This window comes from Dendropsophus ebraccatus, chromosome 6 (genome assembly GCF_027789765.1).
Source record: "Dendropsophus ebraccatus isolate aDenEbr1 chromosome 6, aDenEbr1.pat, whole genome shotgun sequence".
NCBI lineage: Eukaryota > Metazoa > Chordata > Amphibia > Anura > Hylidae > Dendropsophus > Dendropsophus ebraccatus.
In genome coordinates this window covers 121,043,826-121,055,387 of record NC_091459.1, presented here as the reverse complement: position 1 = coordinate 121,055,387, position 11,562 = coordinate 121,043,826, and the positions used below count along the sequence as shown (strand labels likewise).

At 41.6% G+C, this 11,562-nt stretch overlaps 1 long non-coding RNA gene across 1 annotated transcript; it reads right to left on the bottom strand.

Annotated features, from left to right (window-relative positions):
- Positions 1-961: 961 nt before the first annotated feature.
- On the bottom strand, positions 962-5,068 carry LOC138795043 (uncharacterized). Its single transcript, XR_011363560.1, has 3 exons — positions 4,458-5,068; positions 2,845-3,105; positions 962-1,301 (listed from the first exon to the last, which is right to left on the bottom strand). It is a non-coding gene; the product is annotated as an uncharacterized lncRNA (long non-coding RNA).
- Between the last annotated feature and the right edge of the window lie 6,494 nt (positions 5,069-11,562).

Sequence of the window (11,562 nt, the reverse complement as noted above, 5' to 3'; positions counted from 1 at the left end):
TTGCACGGCAGGAGTCTGTCGTCCGGCATACCCCTTTACACCCCTCGGTCTAAGAGTTCGGCACTACGTGCCCGGTTATTGGTTTGGTTTGAGAAATAATTAAAAGCTGTGGCCGATCACCACCCAGCAAAAGTTAAATTGGTGTCTGTGTCTTTATTCCTGGCAGCTATGCTTATTAATTATGGTTTTTGGTTGCTTTGGGTCTATGTGCAGTCTGGAAGGCACCTGACTGGATATGGAGGGTGCATACTGACTGCACATGCACTCTCCTCTATTTCCTCCTAAGACCTGATCGTCAGCAGCTGCCAGGAAAGGGTTAACAGTTCCTGTGAGGCTGTAACTCCTCCCCACACCCCTCTCAGACACAGCTCCTGGGTGTTTCCTATGAGCTCTGTGGCCAATAGGCCGGATTCCCTCCTTGCTCTAACCCCTCCCTCTGCCTTTAGGAACCTGAACTTCCTCTTCCTGCCCTCAGTCTCCACAGGACTGACCTGCAGCCGGTTTGCCCACCCGCCCTCCCTTTTGATCTTGGTTTGTCATGGTGTTTTGTTTCTTTTTGTGCTTTGTTTTTGTAATTATACATAAGTCACAGCTGGCGGAAATTACCTGCTAAGCAGGCGTGTTGGGTTAGTAAGGCGGACTTGCACGGCAGGAGTCTGTCGTCCGGCATACCCCTTTACACCCCTCGGTCTAAGAGTTCGGCACTACGTGCCCGGTTATTGGTTTGGTTTGAGAAATAATTAAAAGCTGTGGCCGATCACCACCCAGCAAAAGTTAAATTGGTGTCTGTGTCTTTATTCCTGGCAGCTATGCTTATTAATTATGGTTTTTGGTTGCTTTGGGTCTATGTGCAGTCAGAAAAACATGGCCATCTTTGAGACAGCACCACCCTTGTCTCCAGTTGTTTTTAACTTAATTTTATTGAAAGTGTATAGCATAACATACAAAGCATTATAGTCAGTATTAAAGTCCAATATACAGAATCATTTATAAGAATCCGCAGGACATGAACAGAACATAGGTCCATATCTAGTATTTAACATAGGGAAGACAAGTTGTACATAATAAAACAATCAGACAGGGCATTCAAAATAGTATTGCAGCCTATATAAAGAGTTTCAGGCGATGTAGTTGGAGAGGTACTTCTCCACCACGTGTAATCAATCTTAATTAAAAGTGGGCATATCCTGTACCGAAATCAGTGTTCTCGGTGTCTGAATCCACACATCCCAAATTTTTCCAGATTTGGCAGGGCACTTTCTGTGCTTGTATACAATGCGTTTGTACGACATTTTCTGTACCTATAGCAGAACATAAAAACAGAAAAGAGAGTACAAATGTGAACAGAGCCTTAGAAAAACTTCCCATCTCAACTAACTAGATATATATATATACAGTATATATATATATATATATATATATATATATATATATATATATATTATACAGTGTATATATACTGATAGAGGGAGATTTATCAAACTGGTGTAAAGTAAAGTTGGCTCAGTTGCCCCTAGCAACCAATCAGATTCCACCTTTCATTTTCCAAACAGTCTGTGAGGAATGAAAGGTGGAATCTGATTGGTTGCTAGGGGCAACTGAGCCAGTTCTACTTTACACCATTTTTGATAAATCTCCCCCTATATCTCTATATATCAGTCTGACCACTGAGCAGAGTGGTGGCAGATAACCTAGACAACAAGCTTTTAACAATGGGAGGTAAAGAGCAGAATTTCAGGAGAAGGAGACAAGTTTGCTATATGAATGTATTTGTGGTGTCCCACCATGGGTGTTTTTTCTCACCTTTGCACCCCTTAAAAAGCTTCCCAATCCTGGTTAAGTGGTGATGAAGGTATTTCTATAGTTTCACCACTAGTATTTTGCATTTCTATGTATGCACAGCTGAAGGTCCTAATGGGTTAATGTTTTCTGTGTACCATGTGCTCTAATTGCCAAATAGGAGGTGCTTTCTATTTCTGACCTATCTCTAGCCTTCTTTCTTTTGCACACACTCATCCCCACCACTTACAGGGTAGATTACTTAGCCCCTGTAGGAGGTTAGTTACTTGGTGGAGGAAATGCAGCTTAGTCTTATCCAGATTCTCACAGGGATAGGACACACAACACAACAGTTCCTGCTGTAGTTAAGCCAGGGCCTGGCTGTTGCCAGGATCCCTGACAGGAACCAAGCGCAGATGCAGCTAAAGCCTTCTGAGCAAGCAGGTAGTTCTATTATGCAGTGCTAAGCAACAGTGAGGGAGAATAGTCCAGGGACACCATAGCCCACGCCAGGAACTCCAGGGCCATTGCTGAGGAACTATTCTCTTTCTTAAAACCCTGTAAGAAACAGGAAGAAAGCACTGCACGAAGCAGGAGGTACGTCTTTTGAGATCCCCAGCTGAAGGAAGTTACACAAGGCCCTTTATTCTCACTGTCTGGTCAGACTAAGGTCTGACTAAGTTAACTTCTCACTCTCTAGTATCCTCTCAAGTTCCAGCAGAGTACATTGCTACATTGGGTTAGAACTCCCTCTACAAACTCCTCTACACTACTCTACTCTACTTTCAACTCTTCAAGCACCGTTACAACTACATCTACTCTACTTCTTCAAGCACTTCCTCAGCACAAATGAGTTCAAGCACTAAAGTCTGTGTAAAGATTTCTCTTTTTGCTGCAAAAGTGTGTTGTACTACCAAGAGACTGTACAGTAAAGCTGTTCTATTTTTATACCACTGGGACTCAGTCATCTTTACCTCCGCACCAGCACCTATACACACTAGCCACACGTCTTGGGAATACGGCTTTAAGGAAAAATGTTATATAAGCTGAATTTTTTCCCATTACCAAAGTATTGCCCGAGCCTCAAACAACTTGAAACTTTAAGATGGAAACATCTTGACTTTGATATGTATCAGCTGCCTGATGACAGGCTCTTTTGATTCTTCTGAAGCTTTGTTCTGTGCTCCGTCTTGACTGGAGCAGGAGGAGGTGCTGTCAGCCTGCAGGAGAAGAACCGATCGCACGCGGTCAGCTTGTCCCCGTCTTCTGCCTCCCTGATGTCATCAAGAAATAGTTCTCAGTTTGTTCTCTACAATTTGCTGGTGACTGTAAAATGATAAAAAGATCAGAAAGAGAACGGCTTTTAATGTGTGTTTTGTAAAATCTCAGCCTGCGGTCACAAACGCTTGTCGCATCCGGAGCTCATTACCGAATCTATTCTACATTTATATCTGCAATCGAATGGAAAAACAAAAACTTCATCCTATATTATTTACCATTCAGTTACATATCTCACTCCCAGAACAAATGCCCATTGTACTTACTATGGCAGCTTTCTACATCTAGTATATGACACATGTTACATTGTGTGTTTTAGGTACAAAATATAGTATTCCTGGTAATAATTCCAGTGGGCTAGAGGTTAATATCTATTATCCCTGGTGAGCTAGAGGATACTAATATCTAGCATCCCTGGTAAGGTAGGGATTAATATCTAGTATTTCTACATATACTGCACCCCCTGCTGGACCCTTCAGGTATACACGGGGGCCATGACATCACATTTTTTTAGAGAAATTGAAGCCTGCCTGATCTACTAAATTGTGTGAAATAGTACTATATGTGCATTTCCCATAATTAGTGTTGATTAGGAATTTGTCTAATTTTGCCTATGTAATAACGTTAAAAAAAGACATTTTGGACGGAGTTCTCCTTTAATCTAATAGCCCTGGTGGTCCAGGGAATTATATGTTCATTTCCAACTACATCGCAAGTTTTTATATAAAATTTTGGCTCCTAATCACTTCCCAGGGTACTATTCCTAGATATATCCAAAATCTCTGGTGGTTTTTGAGGGAACTAATAATTTATCTGTTGGGGTCTACATCAATGTATTAACTTTTCTAACTTATAATATATACTACATAACAAGGTTTGACATAATATTTTAACTAGTGTTACTATTCCTGGTAATATTCCTAGTGGGCTAGTGGTTAATATCTTATATCCCTGGTGGTCTAGGGAGGTGATGGTATTATATATGTGTATATTTGTGGGCCTAGGGCAATTTACTTGCCTTGCCAACTTTCTACATATTTTTCATGTTTTTTAGTGATAGTATTCCTGGTAATATTCTTAGTGGGCTAGGGGTTAATATCTTATATCCCTAGTGGTCAATGGAGGTAAAGGCATTACCTATCTTTGGGCCTAGGGCATTTTACTTGCGTTGTCAGACATCTATGTGCACTGTATCACACTTCTACATTATATGTTGGCAAGTGATAGTACTCTGGGTAATATACACAATATGGGCTAGAGGTTAATACCCAATCTCCCTGGTGGTCTAGGTCTTAACCTGTAGTAATAGAAGGTTGTTATGAGTTCATATAGCTGGAGGACTAGGTATTTGAGATACATCCTTGGTGGTATAGGATAGTAAGGTGAAGCATTGGTTTTACCCCTCGCTTAGGATGTTGAGGGGTGAGGTGCACCCCTGGTGGTCTAGGGTTATTGTTCCGTTTTACTTCCACTAAAGGTTGGTATATACAGTATATCTCCTCCTCTTCCATCCGCTGGAGCAGGCAGAGCGTCATCTCATTCAGATCCTTATTCCCTCTTCTCTTGATCAGTATAATTGATGGTCTGAATAAATGCTGGATAAAGAGCGCCCCCTGCTGTGTGTCCCTATCGTTCTCTTCACCGCCACTTATTATAGAGGGAGGCGTATCCTGTATCTCACCCCTTACTTTATGACCTTTATGACTGTATCTACAACCTACAAGGGAGACCAGGGCATTCTGCCTACATTCTTTACAGCTCCTATTGGACCCAACAGTATATCAATGTGCAGTGAGCGCCCCCTGGAGGTGCTACACACAAATGATTGTTATCTTATAGCGTTTACATGTTTTATGTGCAAATCTGTCTTTAAATTAAAAGTAACAGTGCAGGCGATGAAAGCTATGTGAATTTTGCCTGCATCTGCCATGGGGCAATGTTGTGGAGGCACTGTGTCATGGCATTGTTATGTAGTCACTCTTCCCAGCAATGGTATGATGACACTTTGGGGGAGATTTATCAAACATGGTGTAAAGTGAAACTGGCTCAGTTGCCCCTAGCAACCAATCAGATTCCACCTTTCATTTTCCAGTCTGTAAGAAATAAAAGGTGGAATCTGATTGGTTGCTAGGGGCAACTGAGCCAGTTTCACTTTACACCATGTTTGATAAATCTCCCCCATAGTCTCTTAAGTAGCACCTCCTCTTATACGGTATTGTTATTACGGTCATCAATACTGTTATCATATAGTCACTGCTATGAGGCTTTTCTAGTACAAATATAATGGGGGCACTGCAGCTGGTACACTTCTAGGATCACTGTGGGGTAATAAGATGCCAGGGGACATAATTTGCCTGTTTTTTGTGGATAGCAATGCCAGCAGAGTGTCTCCATAAACAATGCCATAAGAATACCAACAATGCCATCAGAATATCATAAACAGTGGTACCGGCGGCATATCCCCTAGCACCGTGCCCCCCATAAGCAATACTACCAGAAGTGTGCTCCACAAAAACAGTGCCAGCAAAGTGCTCCTATAAACAATGAACAGTACCTGCAGGGTACCCCAAAAAATAGTGCTACTGACTGTGTGCCCCCATAAGCAGTGTGAGCTCAGTGTCCCCTATTATAAATTTCTTCAGTGTCCCCATTTACAGTACCAGCAATATGTCTGAGCGGTACCAGCAGAGTGCCCCCATAAACAATGCCACAGATGTGCCTCCATAAACAGTTGTGCCTGCCGAATGTCTCCCCTACTCAATGATACCAGTATGACCCATTAACAAAGCTACCAGTAGTGTCCCCCATAAACAGTACCGGCCAGGTCCTCATTAACAGTGCCAGAAATATCCCCCATATCAGTGACATATCTATATCGTACCATATGAATACATATGCAGCATGCTCCCCCTAGAGGTGGCTACCAGTAACAGTCCTCTTGTTCCTCTTTTAAAGGGGTTATCCAGTGCTACAAAAACCACTTTTCCCCCTCTCTTGTCTCCAGATTGGGTGTAGGTTTAAAACTCAGTTCCATTGAAGTAAATGGAGCTTAATTGCAAATCACACCTGAACTGGAGACAAGAGTGGTGCAAAAGTGGCCACGTTTTTGTAGCGCTGGATAACACCTTTAAAGTTAGAACACTACCCTAAAAATAGTGGTGGTTCTCCTTTAAAGGGGTTATCCAGCGCTACAAAAACATGGCCACTTCCCGCCTACTGTTGTCTCCAGTTTGGGTGGGGTTTTGAAACTCAGTTCCATTGAAGTAAATGGAGCTTAATTGCAAACCGCACTTGAACTGGAGACAACAGTAGGGGGAAAAGTGGCCATGTTTTTGTAGCGCTGGATAACCCCTTTAACTGAACCCATTCAGCATTAAAGGGATGGTGCCTCTTTTATTATATTATAGTTTTATAAATAAGGGGTCAGTGAGAGCGATCTCCCCGGGTGCTAATACTTCCTGATTAGACCATTTATTAGCGGCTATGGCGGAGGCTTGTGTCTTCCTCACAGTTCTTTTGTGCGGACTGCTGACTACAGGCCGATCTGCTGCCGTACTTCATCAATGTCCGCACCGGCGACATTATACTGTGTCCTCATCCGTGTGCTGACTACAGGGTTTAATTGTCATCTGGGGATAATCTGTACCTTGTTCTAAGTATGAGCGAAGAATGGGGTGATGATAAGGAGGAGGCGGCCATATATCATCCTGACCAGGCTACTGAGTCAGGTGCTCCGGGCCGGGGATCATAGCTAAAGTACAGAGATATACAGAGATATAATCCACAGGGGCAACAAAGTGGAGAAAAAGGGAAGGGGGAAAACACACAACATGGCAGCTAAAGTGCCATTGTCTTCCACAATACATTGGCAATAATCATTCATTTTAACCCTAGCAGATCTACTCTACACGCCATAGAAAAAATCCTCTGATTGACATTTTATATCCACATGCAGTGTGCCGGAGCCCATGTGCCACCGCTGGGTCTGTGTGTTTGTAGGTCGGCACTAAAAGTATTTGCTATTGGGTATTCTGTGGATGAAGCCTTGCAGTACTGCATTTTGACCACTAGATGTCTCTCTGTATTTCCCTCCTTTGTAAAAGCACAGCTGAAGGGTAAAGAGTAAAGGGTTAATGATGTACATGCTTAGGCACATCTTTTCTATTGTCTGTTGGATTGCTGGCCTATCCCTGTCAACTCTGCCTCATAATCTTCTGCTGAAGACACAAAAAACTGTGCCTAAGCTTTTCTCTTCGTCTCCCACTCCCTACCGAGACGGCTGATGTAAACAAGTCCTTATCTGCAACTTTGTAGCAACTCTTTAATGCCAGGAGGATCACAGTGAGTTCATCAGTAACTTGACCTTGGATTAATCCTCCCAGCATTACACAGAAGCTACAATGTTGCAGATAAAGCCAGTAAGGGACTTTTTTTTTTTTTTTTTTTTTACATCAGATGTCTCAGAAGGGAGACAGAGAGAAAAGCTCACACACAATTTTTTGTGTCTTCAGCAGAAAGCAGCAGCTGAGAAGTGGGGGAAGGAGACTAAATAGATAATAAGTATGAAATGAATTGTTAGTCTCACCATGGGTGGCAACATATCAAAAGTTATGTTTGAGTGGAATACCCCTTTAAGTGGGGCCTGTATTCCTGGGTCGTGTCATTCAGTGTCCTGTTCCAACAAAACACAGATCAGTCATAGCCATGAGTACAGGTTCTTGTGCAGATAACCGGGACTTCCTGTGTTTAGTCTTTTTCTTCAACCAGCACAAGACTAAGACCTGGATACAAGTAAGTATTATTGTTATTAGGCATTACAAACCTGCTTTATATCACATCCCCTACTGATATAGATTTTGACACTTTAAAGATTTTCCCGTCTCTAATACCGGTATAGTGATGGTTAATAATAGAAGGCAATGACAATTCTGTTATAAAGCATATGTGAGTAATGATTTCTATTGTTAGGTCTATACTGCCACCTTGTGGAAGAAATTGGGAGTTCATTTTAGGAAAAATCTGCTGCATCTGCAGTGGTGGGAGTAATCTATAAAAAAGGTGAAGAGCAAAATCAGTCTCATCCCTATAAATAATGATGAAGCCTGTGATATTAATTTCAAAACACATGGGGAACTGCAAAGAGTAAATCAGTGTTTGTAAATGTCATTGTATATGTAATGCAAAACCCATGTGACTGATTGTAACTTCAACCCAATGTTCTCCACAATTGTGATGCAAAGATGTAATGTATTGTGCTGTAAGCGGTAGATGAGCAATCAGCTGAATGCAGAATATCATCCCATCATAGCTCTAACCTAGGAGATGTGAGTGTGCGCAGTGTAAGTGTTACAGTCCGCTAGTGTGACAAGAACGATGTTACAGTATATGGCCAGCAGGAAGCGATAGCAAGTCATTTATAGCTGTAAGCCCTATAAAATGCTCTAACATCATAACTAATGACAAAAAATCTCTGTAATAATAAGGGTAACTGTTTTTTTAGTATATCATGCAGCTGTCAAAGTTGACAGCTGCATCTAAATGCTTGATTTCCACCTTCATTGGTGGTGTAGTGGGGGGGATTGCCCCCTCCCCCATGACGCGATCACGGAGGGGCGATCCCCGCATCTTGTCTGGGCCAGGGTCTGCACAGTAATGGCACTGATCCTGGCTCGGCATTCTATTGCTCTCGGCTGCAGCAGCCAAGAGCAATAGAACACCATTGATCTATGCAGTATATCTATACTGCATTGATCTCAATAAGAGATCAATGTGGTTATACTAGAGTCCCAAAAGGACTTCGAGTAAGTGTTTAAAAAAAAAAAATGTTTGAATCCCCCCCTTTTCCCATTTTATAAATATAAACAAATAAATAAATATATTTGGTATTACCGCGTGCGTATCCGCCTGAACTATTAAATTATCATATTCCTGATCTCGCAAGGTAAATGGCGAAGTGCAAAATTGCGCATTTTTGGTTGCATCAAATCTAGAAAAATTTTAATAAAAATCAAAAATCCGCATACACGCAAACAAGGTACCAATAGAAAGTACACATCATGGCGCAAAAAATGACACACAGCCCCATAGACTAAAGGATAAAAGCGCTATAAGCATGGTCATAGAGCAATTTTAAGGAACATATATTTTTTTAAAAGGTTTTAATTTTTTAAAAGCCATCAAATAAAATTGGGGTGAATGGCGTAAAAACAAACACTCCCTCCCACAGTAAAAAAAAAAAATTGTGTGGTTTTTTTTCAATAAAAAAAATTGAACATACATTTTTTTGTGGTTTCACAGCATATTTTAGGCAAAAATTACATTGCCGTTGCAAAGTACAATTAGTGGCGCAAAAAAAAAGGGCTCATCTGGGTCTCTAGGTGGATAAATGCAAGCGCTATGGCCTTACATACACGAGGAGGAAAAAACGCAAGTGCAACAATGAAAATTGGCCCGGTCTAAGGATTAACCCCTTAAGGACCGGGCCTGAAATGGCCTTAAGGACCGGAGCAAATTTTATGAATTTGACCAGTGTCACTTTATTCATTAATAACTTTGGGATGCTTTTACCTATCCGGCTGATTCTGAGAATGTTTTCTCGTGACATATTGTACTTCACATTTCTTGTAAATTGGAGTCGATACTTATAACGAATCTTTATGAAAAAACCCAAAATAGGGTGAAAAATTGTGAAAAAATGCATTTTTCCAACTTTAAAACTTTTCTGCTTATACAGAAAGTGGTTATACCACATAAATTATATATTAAATAGCATTAGCAACATGTCTACTTTATGTTGGCGGCATTTATTAAACTATATTTCATTTTTTTTAGACAATAGGAAGCTTAAAACATTAGCAGCAAATTTCCAAATTTTCTGTAAAATTTCAAAATCAGATATTTTTAGGGAACTGTTCAGGTTTAAAGTGTATTTGAGGGGACTGTGTGTTAGAAAGTCCCACGAAGCACCCCATTTCAGAAACTGCACCCCCTAAACTCTGCAAAAGCACATCCAGAAAGTTTTTTAACCCTTTAGGGGAGTCACAGAAATAAAAGCTAAGTGTGTAAGAAATTTGAAAATTTTAATTTTCTGTGCAGAGATTTTATTGTAATCCAATATTTTTCATAATTATAAACCTATTACCAGAGAAATGCACCCCAATATTGATTGCCCCGTTTCTGCAGTTTATAGAAATACCCCATATGTGGCCCTATTGCGCTATTTGACGCAACCACAAGCCTCAGATATAAGGGAGCGCCTAGTGAATTTCAATGGCTCCGTTATTTTTGGTCATTTTTGACTGTACCACTTCAGGTTGGCAGAGGCTCTGGGGTGCCAAAACCTAAAAAACACCCCTAAAGGGACACCATTTAGAAAACTACACCCCTCAAGAAATGTAACAAGGGGTGCGGTGAGCATCTGGACCCCACAGGTGCTTCACAGATTTTCCAAACAATATGGCTTGAAAAAAGACTAAAGTATTTTTTAAACTAAAATGTTGTTCTAGCCTTCAATTTTTCATTTTCACAAAGGGATAAAAGGAAAAAAAAAAACACAAAACATGTAGCGCAGTTTCTCCCGAGTACGGAAATACCCCACATGTGGACATAAAGTGCCAAGCGGGCGCAGGACGAGCCTCCAAAGGGAAGGAGCGCCAATTGGCTTTTGGAAGCTGGATTTCACTGGAATGGATTTCAAGGGCCATGTCGCATTTACAGAGCCCTCCTGCTGCCAAGACACTGGAAACCCCCCACAAGTGACCCCATTCTGGAAACTACACCCCTCAAGGAATCTAACAAGGGGTGCAGTGAGGATATGGACCCCACTGGTGACGGGCACAAATGTGGAAAAATGTGACGTGAAAGTGAAAATTTTCATTTTTTCACTTTCATGGCACAAATGTGCCCGTCATCCAGGGGTCTATATCCTCACTGCACCCCTTGTTAGATTCCTTGAGGGGTGTAGTTTCCAGAATGGGGTCACTTGTGGGGGGTTTACAGTGTTTTGGCAGCACAAGGGCTCTGTAAATGCGACATGGCGTTCATCATCCATTCTAGCCAAATCCAACCTCTAAAATCCAAATGGCGCTCCTTCCCTTCAGAGGCTTGCCCTGCACCCACATGGCGCTTTATGTCCACATGTCGGGTATTTACGGACTCGGGGGAAATTGCTCTACACATTTTGTGTTTTTTTTTCTCTTTTAACCCCTTGTGAAAATGATAAGTTCAAGGCTAGACCAACATTATAGTGTAAAAAATTTAATATTTCATTTTCACGCCACATTGTTCCACATTTGTGCCCGTCACCAGTGGGGTCCATATGCTGACTACACCCCTTGTTACATTCCTTGAGGGGTGTAGTTTCCATAATAGGGTCACTTGTGGGGGGTTTAACTGTCTTGGCAACACAGGGGCCTTTTGAATGCAACATGGCCCCTCGAAATCCATTCCATCCAAATCCAGCCTTCAAAAACCAAATGGCGCACCTTCCCTTTTGAGGCTTACCCT